Source organism: Oncorhynchus kisutch, unplaced genomic scaffold (assembly GCF_002021735.2).
Source record: "Oncorhynchus kisutch isolate 150728-3 unplaced genomic scaffold, Okis_V2 Okis01b-Okis20b_hom, whole genome shotgun sequence".
Classification (NCBI taxonomy): domain Eukaryota; kingdom Metazoa; phylum Chordata; class Actinopteri; order Salmoniformes; family Salmonidae; genus Oncorhynchus; species Oncorhynchus kisutch.
In genome coordinates this window covers 13888326-13910242 of record NW_022261978.1, presented here as the reverse complement: position 1 = coordinate 13910242, position 21917 = coordinate 13888326, and the positions used below count along the sequence as shown (strand labels likewise).

General features: G+C 46.3%; 1 pseudogene; it reads right to left on the bottom strand.

The window, feature by feature from the left end:
* Positions 1–19867, bottom strand: part of LOC116358872 (broad substrate specificity ATP-binding cassette transporter ABCG2-like) — a 39167-nt pseudogene extending 19300 nt beyond the window's left edge.
* Positions 19868–21917: the final 2050 nt, after the last annotated feature.

Sequence of the window (21917 nt, the reverse complement as noted above, 5' to 3'; positions counted from 1 at the left end):
AGACAGAGGCTGAGACCAGGAACGCTAGACTGACCCCAGCTAGACTGACCAGGGACATGGTCAGCGTGAAGAGCAGGAACGATGTGAAGGCTGGCTTCAGACCTGGTGGGAGAGAGAGAGAGATTTACATTTTATCATAGAAGGAAGTGTGTTGTGTGTGTTCTGAACTGTGTGTGTGTTCTGACCTGTGTGTGTGGTGTGTGTTCTGACCTGTGTGTGTGTGTTCTGACCTGTGTGTGTTGTGTGTGTTCTGACCTATGTGTGTATCTGTGTATGGTTCATACCCATCATATAGTAGGCGATGGCTGAGTGTATGGTTCATACCCATCATATAGTAGGCGATGGCTGAGAAGATGAGAGGATCGGAACAATGCGGTTGGGGATGAGGTCAGCGAATATCTTAGACAGGAAGTAGACGGACGTACGGTAGTACCCACTAGAGTTCTCATGGCTGAAACACACAGAGAGAGAGTCAGAACACCTACAGAGAGAGAGAGAGAGAACACAGAGAGAGAGAGAGAGAGAGAGAGAGAGAGAGAGAGAGAGAGTCAGAACACACACAGAGAGAGAGTCAGAACGCACACAGAGAGAGAGAGTCAGAACGCACAGAGAGATAGTCAGAACACACAGAGAGAGAGAGAGTCAGAACACAGAGAGAGAGAGAGTCAGAACACACACAGAGATAGTCAGAACACACAGAGAGATAGTCAGAAGAACACACAGAGAGATAGTCAGACACACACAGAGAGAGAGTCAGAACACAGAGAGAGAGAGAGTCAGAACACACACAGAGATAGTCAGAACACACAGAGATAGTCAGAACACACACAGAGATAGTCAGAACACACAGAGAGAGAGAGAGAGATAGTCAGAACACACACAGAGATAGTCAGAACACACACAGAGAGAGAGAGTCAGAACACACACACAGAGAGAGAGTCAGAACACACACACAGAGAGAGAGTCAGAACACACACAGAGATAGTCAGAACACACACAGAGATAGTCAGAACACACAGAGAGAGAGAGAGAGAGAGAGAGAGTCAGAACACACACAGAGAGAGAGAGTCAAACACAGAGAGAGAGAGAGAGTCAGAAACAGAGAGAGAGAGAGAGAGAGAGTCAGAACACACACACACAACACACAGAGAGAGAGCGAGACAAACACACACAGAGAGTCAGAACACACGCAGAGAGAGACAAAAACAAACAGAGAGAGAGAGTCAGAACACACACAGAGAGAGAGAGAGAGAGTCAGAACACACACGAGAGAGAGAGAGAGAGAGAGTCAGAACACACACAGAGAGAGAGAGAGAGTCAGAACACACACAGAGAGAGAGAGAGAGAGTCAGAACACACACAGAGAGAGAGTCAGAACACACACAGAGAGAGAGAGAGAGAGAGAGAGAGTCAGAAACGCACAGAGAGAGTCAGAATACACAGAGAGAGAGAGAGAGTCAGACCACACACAGTGAGAGAGTCAGAACACACAGAGTCAAACACACACACAGAGAGAGAGTCAGAAAACACACACACACAGAGTCAGAACACACACAGAGAGAGAAAGTCAGAACACACACACAGAGAGAGAGTCAGAACACACCACACACAGAGTCAGAACACATACAAACACACAGAGAGAGTCAGAACACATACAAACATAAAGACTCACATGAACAGAGCTCTCTCATTGATGAAGAGTTCCACAGCTGAAAGATTCCCAAACACCATGTTGATGATGAGGAAAAGAATGCTCCCATCCTGAGAGAGAGAGAGAGAATAAAGAATAGATACTGCTGCACTGTGAGACGGACAGACAAGACAGACAGACAGACAGGACAGACCTGTTCTGCAGGGCTTCAGGTAGAGTCAGGGGGATCTGGTAGTAGATGAGGCCGACCAGCAGAGCGAAGAAGATGTTGAGGGCCAGCTGAGCGTACGATGTCTGGGGGTTCCTGAGAGAGTTCACCACCATACGACCACCCACTATCCTCATCTAGAGAACACACACACACAGTCACACAGTATCCTCATCTAGAGAACACACACACACACACAGTATCCTCCTCTAGAGAACACACACAGTCACACAGTATCCTCATCTAGAGAACACACACAGTCACACAGTATCCTCATCTAGAGAACACACACACACACACAGTATCCTCATCTAGAGAACAGACACAACACACAGTATCCTCATCTAGAGAACACACACACACACACAGTATGCCTCATCTAGAGAACACACACACAGTATCCTCATCTAGAGAACACACACACAGTATCCTCATCTAGAGAACACCACACAGTCTCACACAGTATCCTCATCTAGAGAACACACACACAGCCTCACACAGTATCCTCCTCTAGAAACACACACACACAGCCTCACACACTATCCTCATCCAGAGAACACACACACAGCCTCACACAGTATCCTCATCTAGAGAACACACACAGTCTCACACAGTATCCTCATCTAGAGAACACACACACGCCTCACACAGTATCCTCATCTAGAGAACACACACCAGTCTCACACAGTATCCTCATCTAGAGAACACACACACGCCTCACACACTATCCTCATCCAGAAAACACACACACAGCCTCACACTATCCTCATCTAGAGAACACACACAGTCTCACACAGTATCCTCATCTAGAGAACACACACACGCCTCACACAGTATCGTCATCTAGAGACACACACACAGTCTCACACAGTATCCTCATCTAGAGAACACACACACGACACACAGTATCGTCATCTAGAGAACACACACACAGTCTCACACAGTATCCTCATCTAGAGAACACACACACGCCTCACACAGTATCGTCATCTAGAGAACACACACACAGTCTCACACAGTATCCTCATCTAGAGAACACACACACGCCTCACACAGTATCGTCATCTAGAGAACACACACACAGTCTCACACAGTATCCTCATCTAGAGAACACACACACAGTCTCACACAGTATCCTCATCTAGAGAACACACACACAGTCTCACACAGTATCCTCATCTAGAGAACACACACACAGTCTCACACAGTATCCTCATCTAGAGAACACACACACGCCTCACACAGTATCGTCATCTAGAGAACACACACACAGCCTCACACAGTATCGTCATCTAGAGAACACACACACAGTCTCACACAGTATCGTCATCTAGAGAACACACACACAGTCTCACACAGTATCGTCATCTAGAGAACACACACACGCCTCACACAGTATCGTCATCTAGAGAACACACACACAGTCTCACACAGTATCCTCCTCTTCAACACATTATATAACAGAATCACACATCTAGATAACACTTTTCATACAGTGCCAGGTTGCCCAAAGTTCATCATGAGTTTACAACTTAATGATAAACTCAGAGCACACAAACAAACACTCCATTATAACTCTCAACTCTACAGTTCTAGAACACTCAACCTAAACAGTTCTAGAACTCTCAACTCTAACAGTTCTAGAACACTCAACTCTAACAGTTCTGGAACGCTCAGCTATACAGTTCTGGAACTCTCGCTGTGAGGGTTCAGACAGAGCTCAGTGATTAGCTGACCTGGTACCAGAAGGAGGTGACGTAGTCGGCCTTCTGTCCCTGACCTCCGACCCCTCCCTCCAGACCCTGGGTCAAATGGTCCAGCTCCTCCACCACCCTCTGGTACTGAGTTGACTGTCTGTAGCTCACTGCCAGAAGGTTGCTGTTGTCACAGTTCTCCTTATCATCTAGGGAGGAGAGGGTCAGCAGAGGTTAGGGTCTGTAGGGGGTTAGGGTCTGTAGGGGTTAGGGTCTGTAGGGGTTAGGGTCTGTAGGGGTTAGGGTCTGTAGGGGTTAGGGTCTGTAGGGGTTAGGGTCTGTAGGGGTTAGGGTCTGTAGAGGTTAGGGTCTGTAGGGGTTAGGGTCTATAGAGGTTAGGGTCTATAGGGTCTGTAGGGGTTAGGGTCTGTAGGGGTTAGGGTCTATAGGGTCTGTAGGGGTTAGGGTCTGTAGGGGTTAGGGTCTGTAGGGGTTAGGGTCTGTAGGGTCTGTAGGGGGTTAGGGTCTGTAGGGGTTAGGGTCTAGGTTAGGGGTCTGTAGGTCTGTAGGGGTTAGGGTCTATAGAGGTTAGGGTCTGTAGGGTCTGTAGGGGTTAGGGTCTGTAGAGGTTAGGGTCTGTAGAGGTTAGGTGTCTGTAGGGGTTAGGGTCTGTAGAGGTTAGGGTCTGTAGGGGTTAGGGTCTGTAGGGTCTGTAGGGTTAGGGTCTGTAGGGGTTAGGGTCTGTAGAGGTTAGGGTCTGTAGGGGTTCGGGTCTGTAGGGTCTGTAGAGGTTAGGGACTGTAGGGTCTGTAGAGGTTAGGGTCTGTAGGGGTTAGGTCTATAGGGGTTAGGGTCTGTAGGGTCTGTAGAGGTTAGGGACTGTAGGGTCTGTAGAGGTTAGCGTCTATAGTAGGTTAGGGTCTGTAGGGGTTCGGGTCTGTAGAGGTTAGGGTCTGTAGGGGTTAGAGTCTATAGGGGTTAGGGTCTGTAGGGGTTAGGGTCTGTAGGGGTTAGGGTCTGTAGAGGTTAGGGTCTGTAGAGGTTAGGGTCTGTAGAGGTTAGGGTCGTAGTTAGGGTTAGGGTCTGTAGAGGTTGGGTCTGTAGGGGTTAGGGTCTATAGAGGTTAGGGTCTATAGGGGTTAGGGTCTGTAGGGGTTAGGGTCTATAGAGGTTAGGGTCTATAGGGGTTAGGGGTCTGTAGGGGTTAGGGTCTATAGAGGTTAGGGTCTATAGGGGTTAGGGTCTGTAGGGGTTAGGGGTCTATAGAGGTTAGGGTCTATAGGGGTTAGGGTCCTATAGGGGTTAGGGTCTATAGGGGTTAGGGTCTGTAGAGGTTAGGGTCTGTAGGGGTTAGGGTCTATAGGGGTTAGGGTCTGTAGGGGTTAGGGTCTGTAGGGGTTAGGGTCTGTAGAGGTTAGGGTCTATAGAGGTTAGGGTCTATAGGGTCTGTAGAGGTTAGTGTCTGTAGAGGTTAGGGTCTATAGGGTCTGTAGAGGTTGGGGTCTGTAGGGGTTAGGGTCTGTAGAGGTTGGGGTCTGTAGGGGTTAGGGTCTGTAGGGGTTAGGGTCTGTAGGGGGTTAGGGTCTGTAGGGGTTAGGGTCTGTAGGGGTTAGGGTCTATAGGGGTTAGGGTCTGTACGGGTTAGGGTCTATAGGGGTTAGGGTCTGTAGGGGTTAGGGTCTGTAGGGGTTAGGGTCTGTAGGGTCTGTAGGGGTTAGGGTCTGTAGGGGTTAGGGTCTATAGAGGTTAGGGTCTGTAGGGGTTAGGGTCTGTAGGGGTTAGGGTCTGTAGGGTCTATAGGGGTTAGGGTCTGTAGGGGTTAGGGTCTGTAGGGGTTAGGGTCTGTAGGGGTTAGGGTCTGTAGGGGTTAGGGTCTGTAGGGGTTAGGGTCTATAGGGGTTAGGGTCTGTAGGGTCTGTAGGGGTTAGGGTCTATAGAGGTTAGGGTCTGTAGGGTCTATAGAGGTTAGGGTCTGTAGAGGTTAGGGTCTGTAGGGGTTAGGGTCTGTAAGGGTTAGGCTCTGTAGGGGTTAGGGTCTATAGAGGTTAGGGTCTGTAGGGTCTATAGAGGTTAGGGTCTGTAAGGGTTAGGCTCTGTAGGGGTTAGGGTCTGTAAGGGTTAGGCTCTGTAGGGGTTAGGGTCTATAGGGGTTAGGGTCTATAGGGGTTAGGGTCTATAGGGGTTAGGGTCTGTAGGGTCTGTAGGGGTTAGGGTCTATAGAGGTTAGGGTCTGTAGGGTCTGTAGGGGTTAGGGTCTATAGAGGTTAGGGTCTGTAGGGTCTGTAGAGGTTAGGGTCTGTAGGGGTTAGGGTCTGTAGGGGTTAGGGTCTATAGAGGTTAGGGTCTATAGGGTCTGTAGAGTTTAGGGTCTGTAGGGGTTAGGGTCTATAGAGGTTAGGGTCTGTAGGGGTTAGGGTCTATAGGGGTTAGGGTCTGTAGAGGTTAGGGTCTGTAGGGGTTAGGGTCTATAGGGGTTAGGGTCTGTAGAGGTTAGGGTCTGTAGAGGTTAGGGTCTGTTAGGGTTAGGGTCTGTAGGGGTTAGGGTCCTATAGAGGTTAGGGTCTATAGAGGTTAGGGTCTGTAGAGGTTAGGGTGTGTGTGTGTGTGTGTGTGTGTAGAGGTGTGTGTGTGTGTGTGTGTGTGTGTGTAGAGGTGTGTGTGTGTGTGTGTGTGTAGAGGTGTGTGTGTGTGTGTGTGTGTAGAGGTGTGTGTGTGTGTGTGTGTGTGTAGAGGTGTGTGTGTGTGTGTGTGTGTGTAGAGGTGTGTGTGTGTGTGTGTAGAGGTGTGTGTGTGTGTGTGTAGAGGTGTGTGTGTGTGTGTGTGAGGTGGTGTGTGTGTGTGTGTGTGTGTAGAGGGTGTGTGTGTGTGTGTGTGTGTAGAGGTGTGTGTGTGTGTGTGTGTAGAGGTGTGTGTGTGTGTGTGTGTGAGGTGTGGTGTGTGTGTGTGTGTGTGTGTGTGTAGAGGTGTGTGTGTGTGTGTGTGTAGAGGTGTGTGTGTAGAGGTGTGTGTGTGTGTGTGTAGAGAGGTGTGTGTGTGTGTAGAGGTGTGTGTGGTGTGTGTAGAGGTGTGTGTGTGTGTGTGTGTAGAGGTGTGTGTGTGTGTGTGTGTGTGGGAGAGAGGTGTGTGTGTGTGTGTGTGTAGAGGTGTGTGTGTGTGTGTGTGTGGTGTAGAGGTGTGTGTGTGTGTGTGTGTGTAGTGGTGTGTGTGTGGTGTGTGTGTGTAGAGGTGTGTGTGTGTGTGTGTGTGTGTGTGTGTGTGTGTGTGTGTGTGTGTGTGTGTGTGTGTGTGTGTGTGTGTGTAGTGGGTGTGTGTGTGTGTGTGTGTGTGTGTGTGTGTGTGTGTGTGTACCATAGTTAAATGAAGTGATGTCTAGTGTAGACTGAGCCTCTCCGTTAGTGACGTCTAGGAAGAAGTCAGAGGGGTTGTTGAACGGCTCACAGTGATACCCTGTAACACAACAACAACAGTGATACCCTGCAACACAACAACAACAGTGATACCCTGCAACACAACAACAGCAACAAAAACAGTGATACCCTGCAACACAACAACAACAACAACAGTGATACCCTGCAACAACAACAACAGTGATACCCTGCAACAACAACAACAACAGCAGTGATACCCTGCAACACAACAACAACAGTGATACCCTGCAACACAACAACAACAACAACAGTGATACCCTGCAACACAACAACAACAACAACAGTGATACCCTGCAACACAACAACAACAGAGATACCCTGCAACACAACAACAACAACAACAGTGATACCCTGCAACACAACAACAACAACAACAGCAGTGATACCCTGTAACACAACAACAACAACAGTGATACCCTGCAACACAACAACAACAGTGATACCCTGCAACACAACAACAACAACAGTGATACCCTGCAACACAACAACAACAACAGTGATACCCTGCAACACAACAGCAACAACAACAGTGATACCCTGCAACACAACAGTGATACCCTGCAACACAACAGCAACAACAACAGTGATACCCTATAACACAACAACAGTGATACCCTGCAACACAACAACAACAACAGTAATACCCTGCAACACAACAACAACAGTGATACCCTGCAACACAACAACAACAACAACAACAACAACAGTGATACCCTGCAACACAATAACAACAACAACAACAATGATACCCTGTAACACAACAACAACAGTGATATCCTGTAACACAACAACAACAACAGTGATACCCTGCAACACAACAACAACAACAACAACAACAGTGATACCCTGCATCACAACAACAACAGTGATACCCTGCAACACAACAACAGCAACAGTGATACCCTGTAACACAACAACAGTGATACCCTGCAACACAACAACAACAACAACAGTAATACCCTGCAACACAACAACAACAGTGATACCCTGCAACACAACAACAACAACGATACCCTGTAACACAACAACAACAGTGATACCCTGTAACACAACAACAACAGTGATACCCTGTAACACACAACAACAACAACAGTGATACCCTGCAACACAACAACAACAACAACAGTGATACCCTGCAACACAACAACAACAACAACAGTGATACCCTGCAACACAACAACAACAACAATGATACCCTGTAACACAACAACAACAGTGATACCCTGTAACACAACAACAACAACAGTGATACCCTGTAACACAACAACAACAGTGATACCCTGTAACACAACAACAACAGTGATACCCTGTAACACAACAACAACAGTGATACCCTGTAACACAACAACAACAACAGTGATACCCTGCAACACAACAACAACAACAACAACAGTGATACCCTGCAACACACAACAACAACAACAACAACAGTGATACCCTGCAACACAACAACAACAGTGATACCCTGCAACACAACAACAACAACAGTGATACCCTGCAACACAACAACAACAACAGTGATACCCTGCAACACAACAACAACAACGATACCCTGTAACACAACAACAACAGTGATACCCTGTAACACAACAACAGCACACACAGTCTGAGACAGAAACACTCCATCTATTACTCAGTGAAGAACCCCAGGACTGGCTGGCAGCTCCAGCGTCTGTCTCTGTCTCTCTCTCTCCCTCCATGTCTTACCCAAGTCAGTGAAGTAGCTCAGGGCCTTCCCAGCAGCTCAGCGTACACCAACTCTCCTCGGTGCATCAGGGTCAGGTGGTCAAAGCGGCTGAAGATTGAGTAACGAGGCTGATGGATGGAGAACACGATAGTCTTACCGCTTCTAGACAGCCTGGGACACCACATACACAGAGAGAGAGAGAGACACACAGGGAGTGTCAGACACAGAGAGAGAGAGACAGTCAGACACACAGGGAGTGTCAGACACAGAGAGAGTCAATCATAGAGAGAGTCAGACATACAGGGAGAGTCAGACACACAGGGAGAGTCAGACACACAGGGAGAGTCAGACACACAGGGAGTGTCAGACACAGAGAGACTCAGACACAGAGAGAGTCAATCATAGAGAGAGTCAGACACAGAGAGAGACACAGAGAGAGAGAAAGAGTCAGACACACAGAGAGAGAGACAGAGAGAGAGAAAGAGTCAGACACACAGAGAGAGAGAGAGAGAGAGAGAGAGAGAGAGAGAGAGAGAGAGAGTCAGACACAGAGAGAGTACCTATGCAGTAGGTTGATGATGTGGTCTGTCTGTACCTATGCAGTAGGTTGATGATGTGGTCTGTCTGTGTACCTATGCAGTAGGTTGATGATGTGGTCTGTCTGTACCTATGCAGTAGGTTGATGATGTGGTCTGTCTGTACCTATGCAGTAGGTTGATGATGTGGTCTGTCTGTACCTATGCAGTAGTTGATGATGTGGTCTGTCTGTACCTATGCAGTAGGTACGTGATGTGGTCTGTCTGTGTACCTATGCAGTAGGTTGACGATGTGGTCTCTCTGTACCTATGCAGTAGGTTGATGATGTGGTCTGTCTGTACCTATGCAGTAGGTTGATGATGTGGTCTGTCTGTACCTATGCAGTAGGTTGATGATGTGGTCTGTCTGTACCTATGCAGTAGGTTGATGATGTGGTCTGTCTGTACCTATGCAGTAGGTTGATGATGTGGTCTGTCTGTACCTATGCAGTAGGTTGATGATGTGGTCTGTCTGTACCTATGCAGTAGGTTGATGATGTTGGTCTGTCTGTACCTATGCAGTAGGTTGATGATGTGGTCTGTCTGTACCTATGCAGTAGGTTGATGATGTGGTCTGTCTGTACCTATGCAGTAGGTTGATGATGTGGTCTGTCTGTACCTATGCAGTAGGTTGATGATGTGGTTAGCAGTGTTAGAGTCCAGGCCAGTGGTGGGTTCATCCAGGAACAGAAGACGAGGAGAAGTAATGAGCTCCATACCGATGCTGCCACCTCTTCCTCTCTCCCCAGACACACCACGCAGGAACTCTGTTCCTATCTACACACACAGAGAGAGTGGCAGAAACAGAGAGAGAGACAGAGAGAGACAAAGAGAGAGAGAGAGACAGAGAGAGAAAGAGAGAGACAGAGAGAGAGAGCCAGAGAGAGAGAGAGTGAGAGAGACAGACAGACAGACAGGAGACAGAGAGAAAGAGACAGAGAGAGACAGAGAAAGAGAGAGAGAGACAGAGAAAGAGAGAAAGAGAGAAAGAGACAGAGAGAGACAGAAAGAGAGAGACAGAGAAAGAGAGACAGAGAGAGAGAGACAGAGAGAGAGAGAAAGAGACAGAGAAAGAGAGAAAGAGACAGAGAGAAAGAGACAGAGAGACAGAGAGAAAGAGACAGAGAGACAGAGAGAAAGAGAGACAGAGAGACAGAGACAGAGAAAGAGAGAGGGAGAAAGAGACAGAGAAAGAGACAGAGAAAGAGACAGAGAGAGAGACAAACACAAACACAAACACACACTACAGAGCCCCAGGACAGCAGCACAATTAGACCCAACCAATCATGAGAAAACAAAAAGATAACTACTTAACACATTGGAAAGAATTAACAAAAAAACAGAGCAAACTAGAATGCTATTTGGCCCTAAACAGAGAGTACACAGTGGTAGAATACCTGACCACTGTGACTGACCCTACACAGAGAGTACACAGCGGCAGAATACCTGACCACTGTGACTGACCCAAAATTAAGGAAAGCCTTGACTATGTACAGACTCAGTGAGCATAGCCTTGCTATTGAGAAAGGCCGCCGTAGGCAGACATGGCTCAAGAGAAGACAGGCTATGTGCTCACTGCCCACAAAATGAGGTGGAAACTGAGCTGCACTTCCTAACCTCCTGCCCAATGTATGACCATATTAGAGAGACATATTTCCCTCAGATTACACAGATCCACAAAGAATTTGAAAACAAATCCAATTTTGAAAAACTCCCATATCTACTTGGTGAAATACCACAGTGTGACTTCACAGCAGCAAGATGTGTGACCTGTTGCCACGAGAAAAGGGCAACCAGTGAAGAACACACACCATTGTAATACAACCCATATTTATGCTTATTTATTTTATCTTGTGTCCTTTAGCCATTTGTACATTGTTAGAACACTGTATATATATATAATATGACATTTGTAATGTCTTTACTGTTTTGAAACTTCTGTATGTGTAATGTTTACTGTTCATTTTTGTTGTTTTTCACTTTGTATGTTGTCTACCTCACTTGCTTTGGCAATGTTAACACATGTTTCCCATGCCAATAAAGCCCTTGAATTGAATTGAGACAGAGACAGAGAGACAGAGTGTGTGTGTTTGGTTGGAGTAACTTTCTCCAGAACATGACCCTCCTAAAGCCTTTAGTTCAACAGGCTAACCAGACCTCTGCAGGTGTGTATAGCTGACCTTGGTGTGGGCACAGTCCTGTAGACCCAGGTCATCTATGATGCTGTCCACTCTCTGCTGTTTGTCAGCTGTAGAATAATGTCTAGGGTCTAGTCTCAGGTTCACACTGAACAACAAGTTCTCTCTCACTGACAGGGTTCCCATCAATATATCATCCTAGAGGGGATAGAGAGAGAGAGAGGTAGAGAGAGAGAGAGGTAGAGAGAGAGAGTTGGAGAGAGAGAGAGAGAGTTGGAGAGAGAGTTGGAGAGAGAGAGTTGGAGAGAGACAGAGAGACAGAGAGAGAGAGGTAGAGAGAGGTAGAGAGAGAGAGAGTTAGAGAGAGAGAGGGGTAGAGAGAGAGTTGGAGAGAGAGAGAGGTAGAGAGAGAGTTGGAGAGTTGGAGAGAGAGAGAGAGGTAGAGAGAGAGTTGGAGAGAGAGAGAGAGGTAGAGAGAGAGAGGGGTAGAGAGAGAGTTGGAGAGAGAGAGAGGTAGAGAGAGAGAGGGGTAGAGAGAGAGTTGGAGAGAGAGAGAGGTAGAGAGAGAGTTGGAGAGAGAGAGAGGTAGAGAGAGAGAGAGTTGGAGAGAGAGTTGGAGAGAGAGTTGGAGAGAGAGAGAGGGGTAGAGAGAGTTGGAGAGAGACAGAGAGACAGAGGTAGAGAGAGAGAGGTAGAGAGAGAGGTAGAGAAGTAGAGAGAGAGAGGTAGAGAGGTAGAGAGACAGAGAGGTAGAGGTAGAGAGACAGAGAGGTAGAGACAGAGAGGTAGAGAGAGAGAGAGGTAGAGAGAGAGTTGGAGAGAGAGAGGGGTAGAGAGAGAGTTGGAGAGAGAGAGGGGTAGAGAGAGAGTTGGAGAGAGAGAGGGGTAGAGAGAGAGAGGTAGAGAGAGAGGTAGAGAAGTAGAGAAGTAGAGAGACAGAGAGGTAGAGAGGTAGAGGTAGAGAGACAGAGAGGTAGAGACAGAGAGATAGAGAGGTAGAGGTAGAGAGACAGAGAGGTAGAGACAGAGAGGTAGAGACAGAGAGGTAGAGACAGAGAGGTAGAGACAGAGAGGTAGAGACAGAGAGGTAGAGAGAGAGGTAGAGACAGAGGTAGAGACAGAGGTAGAGACAGAGGTAGAGAGAGAGAGGTAGAGACAGAGAGACAGAGGTAGAGAGAGAGAGGTAGAGACAGAGAGACAGAGGTAGAGAGAGAGAGGTAGAGAGAGAGAGGTAGAGAGAGAGGTAGAGAAGTAGAGAAGTAGAGAGACAGAGAGACAGAGAGGTAGAGGTAGAGAGACAGAGGTAGAGACAGAGAGGTAGAGAGAGAGAGAGGTAGAGAGAGAGAGAGGTAGAGAGAGAGAGAGGTAGAGAGAGAGTTGGAGAGAGAGAGGGGTAGAGAGAGAGAGGTAGAGAGACAGAGAGACAGAGGTAGAGAGAGAGAGGTAGAGAGAGAGGTAGAGAAGTAGAGAAGTAGAGAGACAGAGAGGTAGAGGTAGAGAGACAGAGAGGTAGAGAGGTAGAGGTAGAGAGACAGAGAGGTAGAGACAGAGAGGTAGAGAGGTAGAGAGAGAGGTAGAGAGAGAGGTAGAGAGGTAGAGGTAGAGAGACAGAGAGGTAGAGACAGAGAGGTAGAGAGGTAGAGAGAGAGGTAGAGGTAGAGAGACAGAGAGGTAGACAGACAGACAGACATACAGACATTGGATATACAAATCAGATATTATATTGTTTATTAAAATGATTGATCTGATATTATATTGTTTATTAAAATGATTGATCTGATATTATATTGTTTATTAAAATGATTGATCTGATATTATATTGGTTATTGGTGATGCCATGTCTCATCATCAGATCATCATTTTAACCAGTATGTCAACACCATAGTGAAGGTTTTTAGAAAAGGTAGACAACACACACTCCCTCACCTGCACCACGTAGGCAGATATGAGTCGGAGGTCAGAGGTCACCATCTTCCCATCGATCAGAACCTGACCAAACTTCAACCCTGCTGGGTCCTTACGACCTGCTATCACATCCAGGAGACTAGGGGGAGAGGAGATGAAGAGAAGAGAAGAGAAGAGAAGAGAAGAGAAGAGAAGAGAAGAGAAGAGAAGAGAAGAGAAGAGAAGAGAAGAGAAGAGAAGAGAAGAGAAGAGAAGAGAAGAGAAGAGAAGAGAAGAGAAGAGAAGAGAAGAGAAGAGAAGAGAAGAGAAGAGAAGAGAAGAGAAGAGAAGAGAAGAGAAGAGAAGAGAAGAAGAGGATAAGAGAAGAGAAGAGGATAAGAGGAGAGGAGAGGATAAGAGAAGAGGATAAGAGGAGAGGAGAGGAGAGGATAAGAGAAGAGGATAAGAGGAGAGGAGAGGAGAGGAGAGGATAAGAGAAGAGGAGAGGAGAGGAGAGGATAAGAGGAGAGGATAAGAGTATAAGAGTATAAGAGGATAAGAGTATAAGAGGATAAGAGAGGAGAGGAGAGGAGAGGAGAGGAGAGGAGAGGAGAGGAGAGGAGAGGAGAGGAGAGGAGAGGAGAGGAGAGGAGAGAGGGTGTGTGTATGTGACTTACGATGTTTTTCCACTTCCTGTTGGCCCCATGATGGCGTTCATCCCTGGTCTCATGATGCCGCTGGAAAAGCCCATCAGAAATGAACATGACACAGAACCATCAATCAGAAATTACCATGCCATAGAACAACCAATGACTTGTGCTCAGGAACTTGTTAGCCTACAGAGATGAAGCCTGGGTGTTAAGCACTGAGAGAGAGCATAGTGAGGTCTAGGAAGAAGTATAGGAATTTAAACACAACTGTTTTCCAACTATTTAAATTAATCAGGTCAAGGGGAGTGGTCAACACCAGATAACATCAGGTCAAGGGGAGTGGTCAGCACCAGATAACATCAGGTCAAGGGGAGTGGTCAGCACCAGATAACATCAGGTCAAGGGGAGTGGTCAACACCAGATAACATCAGGTCAAGGGGTGTGGTCAGCACCAGATAACATCAGGTCAAGGGGAGTGGTCAGCACCAGATAACATCAGGTCAAGGGGAGTGGTCAGCACCAGATAACATCAGGTCAAGGGGAGTGGTCAACACCAGATAACATCAGGTCAAGGGGAGTGGTCAGCACCAGATAACATCAGGTCAAGGGGAGTGGTCAACACCAGATAACATCAGGTCAAGGGGAGTGGTCAGCACCAGATAACATCAGGTCAAGGGGAGTGGTCAGCACCAGATAACATCAGGTCAAGGGGAGTGGTCAACACCAGATAACATCAGGTCAAGGGGTGTGGTCAGCACCAGATAACATCAGGTCAAGGGGTGTGGTCAACACCAGATAACATCAGGTCAAGGGGAGTGGTCAGCACCAGATAACATCAGGTCAAGGGGAGTGGTCAGCACCAGATAACATCAGGTCAAGGGGAGTGGTCAGCACCAGATAACATCAGGTCAAGGGGAGTGGTCAGCACCAGATAACATCAGGTCAAGGGGAGTGGTCAGCACCAGATAACATCAGGTCAAGGGGAGTGGTCAGCACCAGATAACATCAGGTCAAGGGTAGTGGTCAGCACCAGATAACATCAGGTCAAGGGGAGTGGTCAACACCAGATAACATCAGGTCAAGGGGAGTGGTCAACACCACTCAGGTCAAGGGGAGTGGTCAACACCAGATAACATCAGGTCAAGGGGAGTGGTCAACACCACTCAGGTCAAGGGGAGTGGTCAACACCAGATAACATCAGGTCAAGGGGAGTGGTCAACGCCAGATAACATCAGGTCAAGGGGAGTGGTCAGCACCAGATAACATCAGGTCAAGGGGAGTGGTCAGCACCAAATAACATCAGGTCAAGGGGAGTGGTCAACACCAGATAACATCAGGTCAACACCAGATAACATCAGGTCAAGGGGAGTGGTCAACACCAGATAACATCAGGTCAAGGGGAGTGGTCAACACCAGATAACATCAGGTCAAGGGGAGTGGTCAACACCAGATAACATCAGGTCAAGGGGAGTGGTCAACACCAGATAACATCAGGTCAAGGGGAGTGGTCAACACCAGATAACATCAGGTCAAGGGGAGTGGTCAACACCAGATAACAGCAGGTCAAGGGGAGTGGTCAACACCAGATAACATCAGGTCAAGGGGAGTGGTCAACACCAGATAACATCAGGTCAACACCAGATAACATCAGGTCAAGGGGAGTGGTCAACGCCAGATAACATCAGGTCAAGGGGAGTGGTCAACACCAGATAACATCAGGTCAACACCAGATAACATCAGGTCAAGGGGAGTGGTCAACGCCAGATAACATCAGGTCAAGGGGAGTGGTCAACACCAGATAACATCAGGTCAAGGGGAGTGGTCAACACCAGATAACATCAGGTCAAGGGGAGTGGTCAACACCAGATAACATCAGGTCAAGGGGAGTGGTCAACACCAGATAACATCAGGTCAAGGGGAGTGGTCAACACCAGATAACATCAGGTCAAGGGGAGTGGTCAACACCAGATAACATCAGGTCAAGGGGAGTGGTCAACACCAGATAACATCAGGTCAAGGGGAGTGGTCAACACCAGATAACATCAGGTCAAGGGGAGTGGTCAACACCAGATCAAGGGGAGTGGTCAACACCAGATAACATCAGGTCAAGGGGAGTAGAAGGTCTGACTGGACAACACCGGTCACTACAACATTTTTTTTACTTTTATTTTTTTAACATTATTTAACTAAGCAAGTCAATTAAGAACTAATTATAATTTTCAATGACGGCCGGGGAACAGTGGTTTAACTGCCTGTTTTGTACCTTGTCGTCGGCTCGGGGATTCAAGCTTGCAACCTTTAGCTTACTAGTCCAAACGCTCTAACCACAAGGCTGCGACCCCAAACATCACTACAACATCACGACAACATCAATACAACATCAATACGTCCAGTCACTGCATCATCACTACATCCAGTCACTACAACATCACTACATCATCACTACATCCAGTCACTACAACATCACTACATCCAGTCACTACAACATCACTACATCCAGTCACTACAACATCACTACATCATCACTACATCCAGTCACTACAACATCACTACATCCAGTCACTACAACATCACTACATCCAGTCACTACAACATCACTACATCCAGTCACTGCATCATCACTACATCCAGTCACTACAACATCACTACATCATCACTACATCCAGTCACTACAACATCACTACATCCAGTCACTACAACATCACTACATCCAGTCACTACATCATCACTACATCCAGTCACTACAACATCACTACATCATCACTACAACATCACTACATCATCACTACAACATCACTACATCCAGTCACTACATCATCACTACAACATCACTACATCCAGTCACTAGAACATCACTACATCCAGTCACTACAACATCACTACATCATCACTACAACATCACTACATCATCACTACATCCAGTCACTACAACATCACTACATCCAGTCACTGCAACATCACTACATCCAGTCACTACAACATCACTACATCCAGTCACTACAACATCACTACATCCAGTCACTACTACATCCAGTCACTACAACATCACTACATCACTACATCCAGTCACTACAACATCACTACATCCAGTCACTACAACATCACTACATCACTACATCCAGTCACTACAACATCACTACATCCAGTCACTACAACATCACTACATCTAGTCACCACAACATCACTACATCCAGTCACTACAACATCACTACAACATCGCCACAACATCACTACAACATCACCACAACATCACTACAACATCACTACATCCAGTCACTACAACATCAATTCGACCAGTCACGACAAAGATACTGGCATCCTTCCTAACTCAGTTGCTGGGAGGGAAGGAAATCGCTCAGTGATTTCACCATGAGGCCAATGGCGACATTAAAACTGTTATAGCTAAACTGTGTACACTAACCACTGATCTAGGACCTGAAGACACTGTAGATACTAACCACTGATCTAGGACCTGAAGACACTGTAGATACTAACCACTGATCTAGGACCTGAAGACACTGTAGATACTAACCACTGATCTAGGACCTGAAAACACTGTAGATACTAACCACTGATCTAGGACCTGAAGACACTGTGGATACTAACCACTGATCTAGGACCTGAAGACACTGTGGATACTAACCACTGATCTAGGACCTGAAGACACTGTGGATACTAACCACTGATCTAGGACCTGAAGACACTGTAGATACTAACCACCGATCTAGGACCTGAAGACACTGTGGATACTAACCACTGATCTAGGACCTGAAGATACTGTAGATACTAACCATAACCACTGATCTAGGACCTGAAGATACTGTAGATACTAACCATAACCACTGATCTAGGACCTGAAGATACTAACCACTGATCTAGGACCTGAAGACACTGTAGATACTAACCATAACCACTGATCTAGGACCTGAAGATACTAACCACTGATCTAGGACCTGAAGACACTTTAGATACTAACCATAACCACTGATCTAGGACCTGAAGATACTAACCACTGATCTAGGACCTGAAGACACTGTAGATACTAACCATAACCACTGATCTAGGACCTGAAGATACTAACCACTGATCTAGGACCTGAAGACACTGTGGATACTAACCACTGATCTAGGACCTGTAGATACTAACCACTGATCTAGGACCTGAAGACAATGTGGATACTAACCACTGATCTAGGACCTGAAGACACTGTAGATACTAACCATAACCACTGATCTAGGACCTGAAGATACTAACCACTGATCTAGGACCTGAAGACACTTTAGATACTAACCATAACCACTGATCTAGGACCTGAAGATACTAACCACTGATCTAGGACCTGAAGACACTGTAGATACTAACCATAACCACTGATCTAGGACCTGAAGATACTAACCACTGATCTAGGACCTGAAGACACTGTGGATACTAACCACTGATCTAGGACCTGTAGATACTAACCACTGATCTAGGACCTGAAGACAATGTGGATACTAACCACTGATCTAGGACCTGAAGACACTGTAGATACTAACCATAACCACTGATCTAGGACCTGAAGATACTAACCACTGATCTAGGACCTGAAGACACTTTAGATACTAACCATAACCACTGATCTAGGACCTGAAGATAATAACCACTGATCTAGGACCTGAAGACACTGTGGATACGAACCACTGATCTAGGACCTGAAAACACTGTAGATACTAACCACTGATCTAGGACCTGAAGACACTGTAGATACTAACCACTGATCTAGGACCTGAAGACACTGTAGATACTAACCACTGATCTAGGACCTGAAGACACTGTAGATACTAACCACTGATCTAGGACCTGAAGACACTGTAGATACTAACCACTGATCTAGGACCTGAAGACACTGTAGATACTAACCACTGATCTAGGACCTGAAGATACTAACCACTGATCTAGGACCTGAAGACACTGTAGATACTAACCACTGATCTAGGACCTGAAGATACTAACCACTGATCTAGGACCTGAAGATAATAACCACTGATCTAGGACCTGAAGCCACTGTAGATACTAACCACTGATCTAGGACCTGAAGATACTAACCACTGATCTAGGACCTGAAGACACTGTAGATACTAACCACTGATCTAGGACCTGAAGACATTGTAGATACTAACCACTGATCTAGGACCTGAAGACACTAACCACTGATCTAGGACCTGTAGAAAGTAACCACTGATCTAGGACCTGAAGACACTGTAGATACTAACCACTGATCTAGGACCTGAAGACACTGTAGATACTAACCACTGATCTAGGACCTGAAGACACTAACCACTGATCTAGGACCTGAAGATACTAACCACTGATCTAGGACCTGAAGACACTAACCACTGATCTAGGACCTGTAGAAACTAACCACTGATCTAGGACCTGAAGACACTGTAGATACTAACCACTGATCTAGGACCTGAAGACACTAACCACTGATCTAGGACCTGAAGATACTAACCACTGATCTAGGACCTGAAGACACTGTGGTTACAAACCACTGATCTAGGACCTGAAGATACTAACCACTGATCTAGGACCTGAAGACACCACCCCCCCCCCCCCACCTGATGTCTCCCCCCACACCCCTACCTGATGTCTCTCACCCCCCCACACCCCTACCTGACATCTTTGAGGATGTGTTTCTCAGGTCCTGTCTTGTGGCAGAGTCCCTTGCTCTCCATGACAGAGTAGTGTAGTCTGGAGAAGGAGACGGTTGGACCAGGCACCTGGAACACCACCTCTGGATCATCTGCTGCTGGGGCTCCTGCTGGGCTGCCTGGCTCACCATTCTGGGGCTTAGACATCCTCCTCACCGAGAGAGAGAGAAGGAGAGAGACAGAAAGAGAGAGAGACAGACGGAGACAGAGAGAGAGACAGAAAGAGAGAGAGACAGACAGAGAGAGACAGACTAGTAGAGAGAGAGACAGACTAGTAGAGAGAGAGAGACAGACTAGTAGAGAGAGAGAGACAGACTAGTAGAGAGAGAGAGACTAGTAGAGAGAGAGAGACAGACTAGTACAGAGAGAGAGACAGACTAGTACAGAGAGAGAGACAGACTAGTACAGAGAGAGAGACAGACTAGTACAGAGAGAGAGACAGACTAGTACAGAGAGAGAGACAGACAAGTACAGAGAGAGAGACAGACAGACAGACAGACAGACAGACAGACAGACAGACAGACAGACAGACAGACAGACAGACAGACAGAGAGACAGAGATGTAAATGATGTTAGATAGATAAAGAGACAGACAGACAGAGAGAGGAGTTGTCTGCTGCAGTAGCTATCTAACCTATGTTCTAACTTCAAGGCAACGTATCCCAGATTGCCCTGCCCCGGCCTCTTTACACCCCCTGTCAACCAATCACACAGGGGCATGGGTGTGGCCACGCCCTACCAGAGGGCAGGATGTTGAACTTTGAACCTTGGCCTTGACAGCGCAAGGGGCATTGATAACAGGAGAGCACGTGCAACAAACACCTGTCTTCACCAATGATGTATATATAAACCCTAGATTGCTGACGCTATGTATTTGCAACTGAGTGGCTTGAAGCCACCGGTCGGCCATATTGGAACTCCCCGGTAGGAGCAGTCCTCCATAGGAATGAATGGAATTACATTTTTCAAGGACATAATTATATACTCTAATACTTACAGGAAAATGCTTAAATACTATATATGTATATTTGTTATTTTAATGTTTAACATAATATAATTTAAACGTATCCATTAAGGTATCTGCAGAATTAAACGTGTCAAAAGCGAATGTAGACATTAATACATTAATTTCTATTAGCTTCCAGTGAAGGAGGAATACCAAGATGGAGGCACGGTGGCTTCAACACAGCACCCCCTATCTGTCATCTAGTGTATTTAGTAGTAACAGAACCCCACAGTAGAGGTGTAGACATAATAAATGTAGTAACAGAACCCCACAGTAGAGGTGTAGACATAATAAATGTAGTAACAGAACCCCACAGTAGAGGTGTAGACATAATAAATGTAGTAACAGAACCCCACAGTAGAGGTGTAGACATCATAAATGTAGTAACAGAACCCCACAGTAGAGGTGTAGACATCATAAATGTAGTAACAGAACCCCACAGTAGAGGTGTAGACATCATAAATGTAGTAACAGAACCCCACAGTAGAGGTGTAGACATAATAAATGTAGTAACAGAACCCCACAGTAGAGGCGTAGACATAATAAATGTAGTAACAGAACCCCACAGTAGAGGTGTAGACATAATAAATGTAGTAACAGAACCCCACAGTAGAGGCGTAGACATAATACATGTAGTAACAGAACCCCACAGTAGAGGCGTAGACATAATAAATGTAGTAACAGAACCCCACAGTAGAGGTGTAGACATAATAAATGTAGTAACAGAACCCCACAGTAGAGGTGTAGACATAATAAATGTAGTAACAGAACCCCACAGTAGAGGTGTAGACATAATAAATGTAGTAACAGAACCCCACAGTAGAGGTGTAGACATCATAAATGTAGTAACAGAACCCCACAGTAGAGGTGTAGACATAATAAATGTAGTAACAGAACCCCACAGTAGAGGTGTAGACATCATAAATGTAGTAACAGAACCCCACAGTAGAGGTGTAGACATCATAAATGTAGTAACAGAACCTCACAGTAGAGGTGTAGACATCATAAATGTAGTAACAGAACCCCACAGTAGAGGTGTAGACATCATAAATGTAGTAACAGAACCCCACAGTAGAGGTGTAGACATCATAAATGTAGTAACAGAACCCCACAGTAGAGGTGTAGACATAATAAATGTAGTAACAGAACCCCACAGTAGAGGTGTAGACATAATAAATGTAGTAACAGAACCCCACAGTAGAGGTGTAGACATAATAAATGTAGTAACAGAACCCCACAGTAGAGGTGTAGACATAATAAATGTAGTAACAGAACCCCACAGCAGAGGTGTAGACATAATAAA